The 17384-nt window shown below is 41.8% G+C and overlaps 2 long non-coding RNA genes across 2 annotated transcripts in view; one reads left to right on the top strand and one right to left on the bottom strand.

Annotated features, from left to right (window-relative positions):
• LOC147752178 (uncharacterized) overlaps positions 1–17384 on the top strand; it is an 87152-nt gene that overhangs the window by 15110 nt on the left and 54658 nt on the right. The gene's annotated exons all lie outside the window — the stretch shown is intronic.
• Positions 12515–14497, bottom strand: LOC147752179 (uncharacterized). Its single transcript, XR_015314803.1, has 2 exons — positions 14369–14497; positions 12515–14255 (listed from the first exon to the last, which is right to left on the bottom strand). It is a non-coding gene; the product is annotated as an uncharacterized LOC147752179 (long non-coding RNA).

The raw sequence follows: 17384 nt of genomic DNA on the forward strand, positions 1-17384 counted from the left end.
CTTAGTGTTGCAGACAAGATCACACTAGTACGTATGGATACCGCTTCGTTTACAGAATATTAGCACAGTCGGGCACCATTCATTACATTTTAGTACGATGGCCATCCAGTGCTGCCTGGGCACCGAAATCCTATATTTTTCCCAACAGCTGACATTTTTCACAGCTGTAGCACTATATTTTCATACAAGTTCGTTTTGTTGTAATATATTAGCGTGGGAGCGACAATACGTGTGGGTCAGCTCCAATAAAGGAACTGGCGGTTTTGATACCATCTTTTAGTAGTATAGTCTCATGCCTTAGCTAAGTTATGGCCTTAACTGGCTGTCAAATGTTCAAGTTCAGGCGCGAGCGGCAAACCCATCTGACGAATTGTGAGCTGGATGGCGTTCCAACTATGTTTCTTGTGCGGGGCAGATCTAGATGAGGCATATTTGTGGCAACGTCTCCCAATGTGATTGGCTCACTTTCCACTATTCCGACGACAACAGTATTCTGCGACGGAGTCATACCTAAACGGTATACAATCTGATGTATCGGCTGGTGGTTTCTAAAGCCCTGCTAAAACTTCGAAAGATTTACGACTCCTGGTCCCTCGGCAGCGTTGGCAGCACCGGATTTATTCCAACAAACAACAGTAGCTGAAATAAAAGCACAATGGAGTAAAATGCTATTCTGCACAATAGGCGGCATGTCGAACAGTAACAGGCAGATAGAGACACAATTCAAAAATGACAGAAATGGCTATGACACTAAGCAGTGGAAACGGAGTAATTAGAAATAAAGAGCGGAAGTTTAGTTTGTAAAACAGTAATCTAAGAGTGCCGAAGCAGAAAAGTTAGCATGTTGATCCGAAAGGAACGAACGCTCTGACAAATGGTAGTTCCAAGTATCAATTGGGTATCGTATGTACGAGATACAGCATGGGATGAGGTAATGTCTTGCTGAGTATGGATACGTTCACGTTAAATGTAGACAATAAGAGAAATCATTTATATTTTTCCTATTCTATAGATGTCGGCTTTGTCTAAATCTATTTGTTAGCCTGTCCAATCCCGAAGATCGCACTCTAGACTTTGGCAGTTTTCACTATTTAACCATTTTTGTAAAAGGAAAATACACTGTCAACAAAATTAATCTACTAATTTGAAAAGCCGTCCTTAGGACTTAAACGAACCCGGGGCATCCGCTGATGATTTGAAAAGTATCAGTGTAACCTGTATGCACCGCCTTCTGCTTCACTGATTTCTCTTACTAGGTCTAGTCGAGATAATCTTCTGCGTGGACATGACGCGGAATCATTAAGTGCCCAACTACTCGTATACCATGCTTCAAACACCTCATAATTATTGAATGCAGGTCACTACAGTTAATTGCGTGTTGTTTCCATATGTCATTTAGGGAAAGCAGACTCCAATCAAGAGGAGACGTTTCCAACGAAATTAATAAAAGACAGATGAGCACGCAAGTGCAAGGAAAAATGCTCAAGGATTAGTAGAACGAGCTGGGTTTTAAGGCATCTACCCAGAACCCAACTGAGAAGCGATATGCAACACTGGCAAAATAATCAATAATCATGTTAAAACCTTTCTAAATTGCTGACATCGACTGGCGCCGGCCGTTCAGCTCCGGTGAAACTGTACCCTGTGTGAGCTAACAGATTATGAAAACGGTTTTGCCTCAGAGTCTTGAACATTCAATATCTTCCTGTTTAGATTAGAGCTATTTCATCTGATTCTTTAACTGAATTTAAAGTAGTAGGAGAAAATGTATCTGAGTACTGGACATAAACAAGCATTCGTTTGGGAATATGCTTGAAAGTGACTGGTATATGAAATAATAATATCATACGTAGGATTAATATGTATACGACCATATGCATTCTTTAAAAAAAATAGAAGAGATTTTGATTGGATTTTAAGCCGCATCTGGTGTCAACCCTTCCCAGTAAGGCCCTCCATAACACTTCTTCGTCCAGGCTACCCGCAAAATCTCAATCGATCGCAAGTGACCAACACTGCCTTAAGTAGACCATACAAAATCCTCTGTGCAACTTCCAACACATAGATAGTTACACATTTGCTCGGTTGGATGGAATTATCCGCTCACACTTAATTCAGCCTATGCTTACATATTTGTAAATCTAAGTTATTATACTACTAAAATCTAGGTCAAATTATCTTTACTTTATAAGATCAAAACAACTTAAAAATCAAAATCAAGTTCTCAATAAATACGTAGCCAGCAAACGTATTCGACCTTGCTCTTTTCGCGCCCTTCACGTTCAGTGGATGCTGGGACTATTCGGTCGCATACTTAAAGCACATAGGCGTATATACTCTTTTTATTATTGGAGATTTCTAGCAGCATTCAGCTACGAACTCGAACTATTCCGACGGTGACGCTTTGTGATGGCAGCGAAATTTGTTCTAAATTGTCTGATTTTCAAAGATGAACTCGCAATGTTTACGTAGTGACGGAACGTTATGATTCGTGATGGGTCTAATTCGAAAAAAAAATATCACAATTTCCAAGTAGCTCGTTGGATAAATGGAGATTAAACCCATAATTGCGTGATACGATCATATGCAGTACGTGGGGATTCGTTACATTCGAATGTGATTGATTGAAGAGCGTGTCGCTATTCACGAATGATATTATGACCTTTTCAAGTGTTGAGGAAAAATCTTCTGACACGTAGACAGTATTAAAAGGTCCAGGTGATTATGGAGCCGAGAATGAGCACACTGACAACAATGATTATCGAGCCTTGAATCTCAGCTATATTATCTTTCGGTTAGTTTCGAAGTGTCTCGGGACGCCATCGTTCCTAGGAAGGTATAAGGGATGTGAATTAACAGCTTCCGCGTCACCGTAGCACCGACCATCAAGCTTTCAGTAGAGCGTGAAAGCGATCGTGTGACAAAAGCCTTATGACAAAAGTAAAATTAACACCGAAACGAAAAAAGTTTTTTTGAAATTACTGTGATAGAATAAACTACGTAGTGATGGCAGGCAGAGTATTCATCTTCGTACTTTTCCAAACATCATCGTGATGTTCAGCTACCTCAATCAACTATTCGCAAATGTGCATCCAATCCGTTCTTTTTAGTTCTATCGTATGTTGCCGTCCCATCTCCTATACTGCCATAAAAATACTTATCAGTGAAGCTTTCCACGCGCGATTACAGAGACGCTAGCCTGTCAATATGCAAAAGGAAAAAAATGCAAGCACGTATTTTCAATACAATTGCAAATTGTGAGAAATGAAGTCGACTACATTCAACTTGTAGTTTGCGCGCCGAGACACCGAACTTGAAGTTCTAGAGAGACGCTGACTCATGCTCTTCTTCATTGTCCACCAGTTCATTTCCTCTTTTCTGTTGTAGTTAGACTAGTTTTCGGGATAAATTAAATATTGGAAAACGCTTCCCGGCCGACCTTCATAGGCAGAACAGATGTGTACTAGCTCACAATCTGAACTCGTGTTTTTGCAGCGCTGGCAGTGACTGGTAGCCAACCAAACATGGCCGGTCAGTCCAATTTAAAGAGATCACATACGATTATCTGCCATATAGAAATGGGCCGTCTATTTGTGGGACGTTAACCCGCCTGCCGTCGGACGCGGTATTTGAACACGTATATGTGTAGCTGAGGCTTCTGGGCCGAAGCGGCAGGCCCAACTTTGTTGGTTTACCTAATCAACGTTGATATTTTACCGCCGCAGCAAGGGGAGATTAGTAAACACGGCATTCGTCCAGTAGACATTCAGTGCCAGCCAAGATGGTGGACGGATAGATCGAAGCGCGCCACAGCGTTCGGATCCGGGCCTCGATCATATTTATGCTACTTTACTAGTTGATGCAAAGACTTCAGCAGGCAATTTAGCCTGCCCTTCACTTCTCTCATGCTGCTACACAAATAACTAGCCAACCGAGAGCCCAACGTTTGCCTGCGACGGCAAGAAGCTACTTACATTAGATAGTAGTCTGATAGTATCCCTGTTTATTCCTATTACCGTTTTATGCACTTCGGCTGCATGTTTCGGCTTTAGTCGGCGGCATAGAGCTGGTTCCGAATTCCCCCGTGTTAGGCCCTACAGCCACCGTTACTAACCAGCAGACCGACCTGATAGGACCAGGCGACAGGGCAAAAGCTTGCTAAACCACGTGTATGTCAGTTCCCTTTAATATAAAAGCGGCTCTTTATTCGCACTGCCTTGGGCGACCGAAGGCGTGAACTCGCCTGTTTAGCCGCCTGCTGCTAAACAGTCGAGTAACTGGGATTTCTCGAAAGGGGCGTTTACAACACCGCCACCAACAAGTCAAAACACCTCAGGCATCTGTGGTCATTTATTAGCAGTTGCTGTCCTTGTGCGCGAGGACTAAGGCGGTCGCGGGATGAAGGGAGACAAAGGTGAAAGTGGCTGATTTAGCAGTTCAATCTTTGTTTGTTATATTTAGCTCTCAGGATCTAGCTAGAGTCCCAAAGACGTTAGCTTACTTGACTGCGACCAGCTTATGATAAATACGGATGACTATGCTTCTTTACTCATGCGCTCATATCTACTCTACCCTACCGTAAAAGGTCCGCTATTTAATTTTTCCTGCTTCTTGCTTTCCTTCAGACAAACCAGAGTTGCCCAGCTAAAGACATGCTGAAATTTGTCTCAAAAGACCACTGGGGGGTTGCATTCAAATTTTCGCGCGTTTCGTAATCGAACAATTATGTCGCTAGCGTTTGTCAGCTGGAGTCTTTAATACGAGCATGTATCAGGCGCTACGATTTGTCGTGAATCTTTTCCTGCTAATTTTTAGAGGTTTACTTACATCGCGGGTGTTTGCGTGAAGCCTGTCCTACAACTAAACAGTATCCTCGTGCTAATAATATGGATGTATTGCTGAAGGAATATGCTAACTAACTGCTTTCAATTGTGTATTATGCGTAGAAGATATATTATATAGTTGATGTATCTTGCAAATATAATGAAGTGGTGCCTTCAATAATTTGGTTCTATTTTTATAAAGGGCTTTCAGGGCAGACGAATTAACTAACTACAACGTATCTTTAGGATGCTTTACCTTTAGCACTCACCTACTAGGAACTATACGGATTCTGGAAACTAACAGTTTCCAGAATTTTCCAGAAGAATTCCAGAAGAAAGAGTTGTTGAAGTGCGTGATGCTTCTGGAAATGAAGCTGAACCTATTCAAATTGGAACCCAATAAATGCGCCAACCAATTCACGGCAGTGTTCGATAAAAAAAAACAGTTAGATACAATATGCTTTTGCTTTAGTCGACGTATGAATCGACGTTCAGGTCTGATGAGGCGGCTGTTCACGGCTGCAGGAGACATAGAACTCTAGACTTCTATTTGGTTATAGCTAATGGTGTTAATATAGTGGTCTTTATAGAACTATCAACTTTTTGACAAATCAGCTTCGATGAAAGTATGATGATAATGAAATCGGCTTGAGATACGTGTTCAATAGTTTCTTTTGTATATCGAGGCAAAAGTCTAAGCTATCTTGGACTCCTACGATAAGAATGAGATGAGACTTACATTGCAGCAATGGTGCAACAAGCTAGCGCTAAATTAACGTTTTGAATCAGCTGTGAGGTGTCTATTAGTTTAGTTGAAACCATTATTTTTACAATAATTCTATATTAGTGACCTTTTATATATTACAGGGCCAACTATTTACGAGATATGATTGGCTTCATAGCTTTGAGTTCCGTGCGTAACCTCGCTGCCCGATAAGGTTACAGGCGTATTTAGAGACAGCGAATCTACAGGGACGTAGCTTTTCCTCTGTGGTTTGACAAACTGTAACATATGGTTCGTTAGCGTGTCGTTCTAATGATGTTTAGATTATTTGATAATTAGCTGGTACTCGTTAACCGTTTGGCTATACTGTCAATCGATTACCAACAGATCTATATGTTTCTTTAAGCAGACACTTCGTTTAGAGCGTCGGCTACAACACGGTCGAATCTGTTGTACTCAATGAGAGCGTATGGGAGAAGTTTAGGGTGAACTGCCGAGTTCGCCGACGCAGACCTCCTGAATCACATCTATGTCACACGTTGGCGTGACGCGACCAGTTGAATTTCTGAACAGGATTTTTAAAGCAAGTAGCTAATAACTACACCATGACGCAAAAGCAAAACCTACCCGAGTGATCCCTGGCAGAGCTCTGTATATGCGTGTCTAACGTATTCTTAAAATGGAGTGATACTGACGAATCGGGACGGAACGATATTTTAACTTAATCTTTAGCGAGTGCTAATCACAAGGAAAGAATAGTTGCCCGAAACAAACCTGGTCGTGTCTAAAGTTTCCAGTTAGTAAACCGTATATTGTGAAGTCTCATATGACTTCTTTTCGGTTTTTGTTTATTTCTATTTCGTAGGAGTATATATTTGTATATGCACTCTGCATATAAAAACTGTTCTTTTCCTATAGGGGAAATCACAGAGCTGCCGAAGGTCAGCTGCAGTTCTTGGCGATCCTGTAAATCATTCTCTTGTATACAGCTTAAGCCTCCAAAACACGAAAATACCATTCCCAATTCTATCGAATGACAACTTTTTTAAAAAAAAAAAAAAAGGAGTTCGTGCTGTACTGTAAAATATGTTGTGAACTGTTATAAACACATAAAGAGTGTACACGTAAGGTAGCGTTATATTAATAGCGCAAAAAAATGCAAAGCAATGATGTAATTCGTGGAAAATACATTGCTTATAGTAAAATTAGTCTTTCTATTTACTTGCCTCGTAACAACAGTTCGGTATAGTATATCCGTGTTTTTTTTTGATGAATTGTTCGCTAATCTAATATATAACATTTAAGTCAAGTAATTATAGCGTGTTGTGCCTGCCTTGACTTATGGGCTGGAGAAACAGTACTGACGTGTTGTGCCTCTGATACTGGGTCAGTTGACGTCGTACTTTCTGCATGTCACCATCCCTTTCCTTATCTGTGACGTACTATCATCCAAAATGTCGCGGCGGGTCAAAAAGACTACCTGTGAGAATAACATTTTGATTGTCGTCGTTACATGTTAGTCCGTAGCACGATGGAAATCTATGGCAAAGGATTCTAGCTATTACCACTTGGATGGGCTAAGGCAGCACAGTAAACCGGCACTGAAATGAAAACGAATCTGTCTTGATACAGGGATTTGCTGACGGCATCAGAAGCGCAAACAAGTAGTACGTCTGTGCGACTCCGTGTCGTTTAGAAGCCCCCCTTGCAGGTGGGCGACCCATTAGTTTGGCGTTAGTAGTGGTCCATAGGCGACGCGCGGTCTCGTTTATCTAGAGACCAGAGACTCTTGCATATCCCTTATGACGAAACAGCGGCAACTGCGATGGGCTAGGGCAAGGTTGATGAAAAGTAACTGTATAGAAAATTCGACGGCGATGTAGGCAACGGCAATGATGACGGAAACTCGAGCGCGAATGGAACACAAAACAGACTACGGAGACACGTAATCGGATAACGGCTCGTTGCTTCGAACCTCTACGCAACAAGCCCAATCAATATGGTGCCTGCTAATAAACAGAAATAGTCAATCGGTGGCCTAGAGGAGACAGACACTACTGGAACGCAAGGGCCTATAGAGGCAAGAGTGATATGAGAGGCACTGCCTGTACAGAATTCTCCGTCTGCCCAAACGTTGCCCTTTATGTCCGAGACTAAAACGCCCGCCGAGCGTGTGTGGGAAGCCTGCATAGCCCTGGTAATCATGCATAGTTCTAATGTATGTTGTTAGCCGCTTAAGAAGGCAGTACAGGTAAGACACTCAGTCAGCGCGGGTCCAGTCAAGCGAATCATCAAGAACACCACTAGTCCCACTGGTTCATTCTGTCGAGAGGAGAGCCGACGTCGCCTGATTCCTACGCAGGAACTCTCTCAATATACGACCGTCTCGCGCTCTTCACTGCCAAATTTCCGCAGCAACTCTTAAGCTATCATATCATATATTCGCGAAGAAAACAGCAGGACGATGGGAAACGTAAACGCTTATAACGACGAACGGGTGCCACCGCAGGCTAAACATTTGAGGGTACACGTTTTGCTCAGGACTCTGTTGTAAGGACCTGCAGACTCCATGGTATCAAATCACCTCTCTTGTTTCCTTTTTTCCCGGAGCGCCTTTTAAATGTAGGACCAGCCATCCAAGAAAAAACTACTCCAATCTAAGCGGAGGAATACCTGCGTTCTTTAAGGATATCTGAGATGATTGTCCGGCGCCTGAAGCCCAAAGCCACTGTTACTACTCCTTGCTACCGCTCGCCTAACCGCCTCTAATACCATTCACCTTCTACATTTCATACATGCTCCTACGCCAACATGGTAGTATTCTCTTGATTGACCAACGCTTCGATAGGCAGGCAGCATCTCTTTGCTGCTGGCCGCGCGTAAAGTTTGATGGATAATGTTAGCCGTTAGTTAAATCATGATGAGATCGGAGGCGGGGGAACGACTGAAGAGGAACTCGCATGCATGTGTGCTTTCGTGTGTAGGCTTGTTCCTTTTTCGTCAATACGATAGTCGAATTTACATAGTGATGTGACCTTTTGGCAGACGATGATGCCCCTGACATCCCTCCTTGCTTCCGCCGCCAAACAGTGCGGTCAAGAATTGAATCAGAGATGAAGAATGCTCAGATTATGAGCAACGATCTTTGACAACTGAAAGAAGTCGGCATTAGTATATATGTACTAATATTTATACAACTCGTATTACATGTGTATTTATTCTTTCTTTTAGAATTAGAGTGTATTAAAACTATTTGCAGCAATTGTAATTATAGTGATAGTAATTGTTGTTGATGTTGTATTTGACGTCGCAGACTTTTTTTGAATAGTGCGGATAGACTTGCTGAAACGGTTAGCGCATGCGCATCATTAAAAGGATGCTAGAAATTAGTAGACGATAAGCTCCTTAGCGATAGGCTGCTTAAGCACGACTATCAACATATAAGACTTTTCGAGCCTGTGGACTGATGGATAAACGGTAATTGAAGGACGTATGCGCCATAGGCGATGGAAAGGAAGGAGCGTTTAAGTTTGGGACCTTGCGACATCCCGGAGTCATGGTTGTTAGGTGTCCCTGGGCCATATTTTTTTCTTCCCCTATTCTGTTTGCAAGTGCTCATCGCAATTGAACGCCTGCCAATTGTTTCCTCCTCTCATTAACGTCCTTGAGATTATATTGTTTTTGCAGGCCAATATTTTGTCGCCTAAAGCAGCATAATAGAATCTGCAAAATGATCAGTTTAACTAAAGAGCAACTGGAGCTGACCATTATTTCATCAGTACCACCATGTAAAGTAAACAATCGTGACTTTCACACCAAACAAGATATAGCAGCTTTAAGCTCGTAAGGTAGAGCACAAGAAAGACTGTCATAATAGTTTCAACAGTGACATGAAGTGGGGGGTAGTATAAGCACCGGCCAATGTCAATAATCGCAGCGTTAATGACAAGAGCGGACTAGTCGAGCTGAATTGACTTCAGCAAATCTTATTGAGAAGTAGCAATATTGATCTAATCTGCTATATTTGATGAGAAGATACGTCTACTCTGACTGATGGGGGTAAGTCTTGATGTCCGCGTGATAGCTTTGTGGGTAACGAATTTGCCTATTTATCCTAGGAAAACGTGGTGGGTGATCTAGGTTCGAATACAGACGAAGACAAGCTTCGTTTCGATGCCGAACGTAATAACAGAAACATCAAGTTTAGAACCACTCATGACAGAGCCACAAAACTTGCAAAAGGCACTTTGATTGGGAGAAGCTTAGGTGCGTTATTTGTTGCGACGGGCATGCGCTCATCCGCTACTCCGTGCATTCCGCGTTAGACGAACTCCTGCTATTATTGAAAAATATTACTTCCTATTCGAAATTGACATTTTAAATATTTTTAGTTCTTACACGGCTTTAGAAACCTCTAGAGAAAAGCGTGACGGGGCAGACCAGAAATTAGTGGGGTTTAGATCTAAACGACTTGAATATTGCTCAAAAAGTTGTTTTTGATACACGTAGCTTTCTCATACAGAAATGAACGATTGTTTCAGAGGAGAGAATACCAATTCGCAATCGAATCGTCTAGATGAGCCTTGAGGGTTGGCGTTTCAAAATTACTTGCTTATTCTTGCTATTTTTGAAGTTTTCTTTTAATCTTTTTAGGAAATTGCATTATTAAGATCTTTGGCCTGTTCTGAGTCTGAAATTTGAATACGTAATAATATTTTGTATGTCGAGGTACCTTAACAAGCTTGCACTTACTAGCATTGCACGGTTACCATTAGTAAGTTATTTTGCGAATTAATGATGGAGTACTTTGAAAATTCCTATTGAGCGAATCTGGTACCGGATTGGGGTGAACAGTAATCACGTGTGTGTAAACATGACCGTCAAGAATAAAAGTTTTAGCACATACAGAAAGAGTAATAGTATTGGAAGCAAAGTTTCTACCATAAACGTAGGTCCTTACCTACTCGATCCTGCCACCGAACTTGATTTCTGTTTAACACAACGCCGTGGCTTCCTAACTGGCGGTGAAGGTTGAACCATACGTTGCTTTCGCGAGCTTACGCTCGGCATAAGCTCAGCGGGTTTTTTGCTGATTAAAATTCTGCAAATTACCCGCATTTCCAACTGGCTTGGGATGAATTCACAGAAGATCAATTTTCTACTCAATTTCGACACCTTCAATATTTATGTTATAATTCTGTAACATGTCATCTGTAAAATGCCAGATTTAACCGACAGAGGCTTTCTAGCTTTAACTTTTTTTCTGGGAAGTCTCCTCGACCACGGCTACGTGTTCTTGTCCTTCGGGTCCTCACACCTGGTTAATTCCTCGCTGGCCTTTAACACTCTAACCTTCGTGCTGGACAACTCATGTACTATGCTTTCGCTTAAGGCCTCCCTACCTAGTTCCTTCACGAATCTCCGACGAATTCTTGCGACATTGTGGCCTTCGAGGAACAAAAACTTGAACATTGATTTTCTAGACTACACATTCTTCTCGAAGCGTACTCAATCAGTATCCCTTCGCGAGCAATATACATTCAAGAAAAGCATTTATCAGTCAAATTTCCTGTGCTAGCAGCGAGGTGTCCAAAAGGAATTCAATTTCAAAATTCATCGAATTCGCTTTTAACAGCCAAATGTACGTGTGCACCTGCTGCGTGCATACCATAAACTATTGTGTATACGCCCTATTCCCTCTGTAAATTCCAACAGTTACCCATAGTGAAGTAGTCCTATATTGTATATTGTACTAATGAGACGTCAATCAACATAATACTGTTAAAATAAAGAAGCGCTTAGCTTTCTGTGCATGGCGTATGCGTTACGTAGTACGACTATCGATTAGCCATGACGATGCCTCTGGCGAGTGACTTTTTTCTTGAAATTTTCGTCACTAAACACTTCCCTTTATCATAGCAGTGCAGCAAATTGTTTCTTCTCAGAAGCTTTCCTTACGTTGTCATAAAGGTGTAATGAAATTCGTATTGTTTTTGTCATGCTATTATTTTTACAGTGCATTTTTATGATGGTAACGATGGACATTGGAAATGCTACAAGAAAAGCTACTATTGGCTAATACAGGACAGCGCTGCATAAACACCTGGTGACAATTTTGATAATACTTTTGACGACATAATGTGGAACCTATTGTAAATGGCGCTAGACGCTTGGACCCGATGCAGAGATGTTTCGCCATGTTCTATCTGTGGTTGTCGCTACGAATAGAATAAGGTTATTTGTGTATTAGTAATTACTATCTAGCCACGATCCAACCATTCACAAGGGATCGGGCATTCAGTTATCAGACGCGGATCATATAAGCGATAGTTTCTGAATCGCGGTGAATTTGTGCTGCATTGAAAACAGGCCGGCTTTATACACGGTGAAATTTTCACGTATCCTGCAGTGACTATGTACAGAAATGTAATATTGGAAATCCTATAGTGTTTATACAGCGCTGTCCTGTATTAGCCAATAGTAGCTTTTCTTGTGGCACTTCCGATGTCCATCGTTTAGTACCTGTGTACCGTGCGCTTGGCAATATCTCTGCACAGGACAGTGTCGTCTTCGATACTGATTAAATTTTCATGAATGCTTAGTTTCTATATAAACAGGTGCAATAAAAAAGCGACTCTTTACTACTGCTCGCCGTAACGTAAACATGTATTTATGTAGAATCTACTGGCTTCAGCGGAGCGTAATATAAGCAGGCGTGTGGCCACATTCATCTCATACGAAACCAGTCGTCTATTCAGTAATTATGCTACCGTTCGTAGTAACGCTGACTAAATTGTTATGCCTGATATTTTTTATAGGCACTGTGGGTTTCTAGGCGAAAATGCTAGCAGATATGGGTACGCTATTTGTGCTCTGGAGAAATTTGAAGTAGAAGTAACTAGACTCTTCATTTTACTCTCAAATACGTACGCTAAAATTAGCCTCCAAGAACGAACCGCGGTAAACATATTGGTAGATGTTATCGAATGAAACATTTATTAGCTGGATAGGCTTATTAATCAGCAAAGTTCATCTTACGTCTAACTTAATGGTGTTTACCGAAACTGCCTGCTATAGGGGAGGCCAAATTATATATGCTAAGCTCGACCAATTTAGTTATTTATTTTATTTAATAGTACTACGACTGTTAGACGCTCGCGCATACGAGCTTAGACATTATTACGTATTCAAAAAGACATTTCATGCATCCTTCAATATGTAGTTCTTTTGTGTTGTACATATTGTAGCTCTGTTTCAGTTCCAAGCACCTATAATATCGCATTGGATCATTGCTTGAGAATATAAGATAGCAACGCTTGACTAGATAAATCTATCAGATGCCATCAAAGTGTATAGATCACGCTATCATATTTATATAGTCATAGCACATTTTAGAAAAAAAAGGTAATGTATTTGTTCTATGTATTTTACAAACTGTTTTGCGCCACACCAATCAACTAATGCTTGTTTATGGAAATTGCAATAGAGAGTACTTGAGTCAACAACTGCTCATACAATAGCGTTGTTGTTATTATCATTATTGTCTATATCGATAATGTTCTTCGCTTCCCTGCTATTTTACTAATCAGTTCGATCCTGCATACACTTGATAAATCATACAGCCGAACGCTTTTTACGCAGCAGCGTACATCGAGTAAGATCTAAGCCTATAATTGCACCTAACTTTTACAGTTATGGTGGCATAAAGAACAACTTGAATGTGCTCAACATCATGGCCCATAGAAAAATTATATCTTAAGGCATGACGTTTTCGCTTGAACGGTCAGTGGCCGAACCGGCGGTATTAACGAGTCATATGTAGTTATGTACAGCTTCGTCTCCTATGCTTGACCCCGTATAGTCTACTGTAGCATCAGTTCTCAACGGCTCCTTAGCCTCTAAAAGTGATTCATTCGGCCTTTGTCCTGTCCAAGGACTACAACCGATTTGGCCTTGACAGTTGCCTCTACTACGTTGACCAACTAGCACCCGATCTCTCGACGAACCTTCTACAAACGTTTAAATCCTTGATTTATCCATCCGCTGGCACCCTTTGACCAAGCAAGAATCATAACATAGCTTGCCACTAACGCCACCGAAGCTCTTTTTGCTCTATGGCCACACACACAGCCGCCCAGCACTTTACCCCCAGTAACTCTACCAGGATGTCGGTTCCAATCATTTTCACTTATCACGACAGAAACAGCAGCGTCATCACTAGTAGCGGCAGAAATGGGCAGAACCCGCCGCGGAGACCAATGGGAACAGTCGTATCTTCTTCAGCACAACCGCTGGAATAGCACGGGTAGGCAAGGTAGAAGCCTTCATTGGAGGCTGGATGGTACTAACTGGTCGGCCGCTAAAGAAAGAGCGCAGTGTAGACGACGAACCGCTTTTTGCTGTTTACTGTTCCTCCTTCCACTCGTAGAAGTTAGTGTCCTATGGATCTCCTTGCCCCGTGTTAGAATAATAAGTTGCCATTGCTGCTTGGCTCTCTGCTGATAGCACCAGCTACATCATTCATAGTGGCACTTCAACGCTCTTCTACCCGCCCTGTTTCGGCCAGTCCTCCTACCGCGATTAGCGGCCACTGAGTACGCGATTAATCCGAGAGGGAGGCGCTGTCGAAACATCAACGCAATGGGCTCAACAACAATCTTATTTAACGATGAGATCCATTTCTCGTGCATTTACTTCTTCTGCTCCTCCTAAACCAGTGAAAAAAAAAAACCGTTATTCAAACTCATTACGTTCTGTCCATACTTTCGCCCCCTGTCACTCGAAACTACCTTGTATGGTCATCAATAACCAAAAGACTCACATCACGAATTCAAACCTCAGATGGTAATTCTCTGCTCATGGAAACAAGATTGAACCGTTCGATGTCACACGAGCATGCTCATTCGTTGACCCGTATCTATGACAAATGTTTTTTTTCTTAGTGCGATTGCGCGCTTATCCAGATTCACTCCACTTACTGCACCTGAAGAACTGTCTTCTATATCTATTTATAGTCATCTAACACGGCGGAAATTCTGTGAAGCAACAAATACTGAACTGCTTGACTGCCCATAAAATCTGAGCTGGCCATGCAACATTTGCAAATGGCGTTTGTCAGACATAAGTTGTTTTATCATGCGAAGTATCAATACGCCTTAGCCCGATCCACCGCATGGCCAGCCGATGATCGTCAATGACACAGAACACATCCGGAATTTGGCATAGGGGTACTCGAAACCATAGACGACGCAAGAAGAAATGCAACGATTGAGAGCCAAATGACACTTGTACGGAGGATAAACAAGGGCAAATTTCTATCGGAAAAAAGATATTTTACGATTGCACCAGCTGTACCATGTACATTTCTGTTCGCTGCCATATTTGCGTACTAAAATAAGGCGTACATGTATAATTCTGTAGAGTGCATGACAAATTTCCGTGTGACGATCCTTCAGAGGCGATATCCAATATAGTTGTTTAATTGAGTAACATCACAAAAGATGATTTGAAACGTGTATTCAAGGTTTCTTATTCTGATTTGATAGGCGCGTCTCCAGAGCTGATTGCCTATGTTCATGTATACTTTAGCTAAAATCTATTCTCAATTAGTTATCTGGTAAGAAAAATTTTTTCAGTATATGATTTTATATGATAAAAAAACGAATTTGCCGTACATCTTTTAATTCAAAATGGTCATTCTCAGTTTCTTCTAAGGCGCTGTACCTGCTCGATAACTTCTGCAAACGGATAAAATAGCCTTTATCCACTAACCTATAATCGATCGTAGTCCTTGAGCTCAGACCCTAATATGACGTGACTGCTGTTGAGTTTTCTGTATTTATCGTTGTGAAGTATCGCTATTTGGTTACGAGCAACGAAACACCGTTGCTGCATCTCCAGGGCTTCTGTACTGTTATATGCAATATGTCGAACTCTATCGTACGCGGCTTTATTGCCACTGCTGCTGTTGTTGAAAAACGCGGCGTGTGGTCTCTATCAAAACTGTGCACGAAAGCCGTTCATTTGGCATTAGATTCGAAGCCAACTGCGGACACGTAAGGATTTTCGTTTATATATATTCACTTTGCGAATTCTCGCTCGATGTCTGCTTTCCAGCTATTTGTGGTTACCCATTTTTTTCAGGTGCCCTGTGCCTCTTTGCCTTTCTGTCTGGCCGTCGGCCCTTATCGGCACGCTTTCGCTCTAACTTCCAGTCTCGTTCGCCCTAATTCTGTCATTGGAATAGTAATAGCGGCGGTTCTGCTAACGGATAGATTGGCCACCATCACCGAAGTGTTGGTCACTGTAGAGGCGTGACGACCTGCAATTCTGCTTTACACGTTGGCGATGCTTTTCCATTGGCTGATTATTGTATTCACAGCGGTGTCTGCTTGTTCCCTTCTGCTTTTTCTCTTTCTCGTCTGCTCATTCGGTCGAACTCGGCTTGTATGTCTCGTCCATCACTATTAACCATCTATACCGCTTCTTCACTGGAGGCGCACCGCGCAGAAGATGACGACTAAAACGTGGTATTGCATCCCAATTCTGTATAGCTCACACTGAACCCTTCGGCAGTGCAGTGACGTCGTGTATCTAGCTTTTCCAGCATAGAACTTTCACTTAGACTCTCTATGCTGATGTTCTTTCGTCCGCGTTTTCGAATTTACACCGTAAGTTGGGTAGCTTCTATTGGACATGAAGCGGTCGGCCACGTGGACAGTGAGGTTTGTCCGCCCTGCCGTCTTCACCAACAATGCGCTCAGTGCGTGAAATTCATACAAATGAATATCTACTAGCCTTCTTGGCTGACCCACTCATTTACACGCACCGAATGTGGACCACATAGGTACAGCATGGATAGCAGTTGATGTGGGCGAATATCAATCGAATACTCTAAGAAATTTACAACTGCACAGTTACTATGGACGTGAGAACAAATAATGTAAAAAGGTTTGGTTTTCTGGTGCTCATTGGTGCAGACCTTCGTCGTATGAAAATGGATTTCTATTGGATACGTTGCTGGCCAACTAGAAAAAAGATAAAAGGTCATTTCCTACCATATTCGATAGAGCCTCAAAGATCGAAATCGAGTATTTACCGAGGAAAACAACTAGGAAGGTTTAGAGTGCAATATAGCCGAGAAAATATTTTAACTTTGTGCGTAACCAAGTTTTCTGGCAAACTTAACATTAACACAAAGAGCCCATTCCGGGAATAGTGGCATGTTTATAGAATGGAGAATCCGTATATAGCTACCCCTTTCGATTGCGGCTATGGTTATAGCTTCGCAAATTAGTTTTCGATGGAAATTAGCAATTCTCTATTGATAAACGCACGAAGATAATCTTGTTAATATTGAGGTCACCAGAAGGGCAAAATCTGTTCAATCTAAGTTTAGATATTCTACAGAACCTAGGCGAATTAAAATTTTTAGGTGTCAAAGTAAGACGTCATCGTATAACACATCCCAAAGTCGCGCGGCTGATCTGAAACTTGAGTTAAGGTAAGTTTTACATTAACGAAAATAAGCTTCGATATTTTGCAATATAACTGCGAATCGACATTGACTTCATTCTGCAAAAATCACGATAGTTATTTTTTTCACTGCGAAACAGCCCACCGTTTAACGTAATTGAATTACCCAAATTAAACCAGTGCACCTAGGACCACGTTGGCATCCAGCACGGGTTCAATTTAACCTCTCCACGCCACCCACGGCTAGGTTTATAAGCATATATTCTACTTGTACAACCCATGACTATGGAACGGACTAATATGTTCCTCTGTTATATGTTGATACACCCTAAGTCTGTTTTCCTTTTTATGATGCCCTGACC

The sequence above is a fragment of the Varroa jacobsoni genome, unplaced genomic scaffold, assembly GCF_002532875.2.
Source record: "Varroa jacobsoni isolate VJ856 unplaced genomic scaffold, vjacob_1.0 scaffold_1430, whole genome shotgun sequence".
NCBI lineage: Eukaryota > Metazoa > Arthropoda > Arachnida > Mesostigmata > Varroidae > Varroa > Varroa jacobsoni.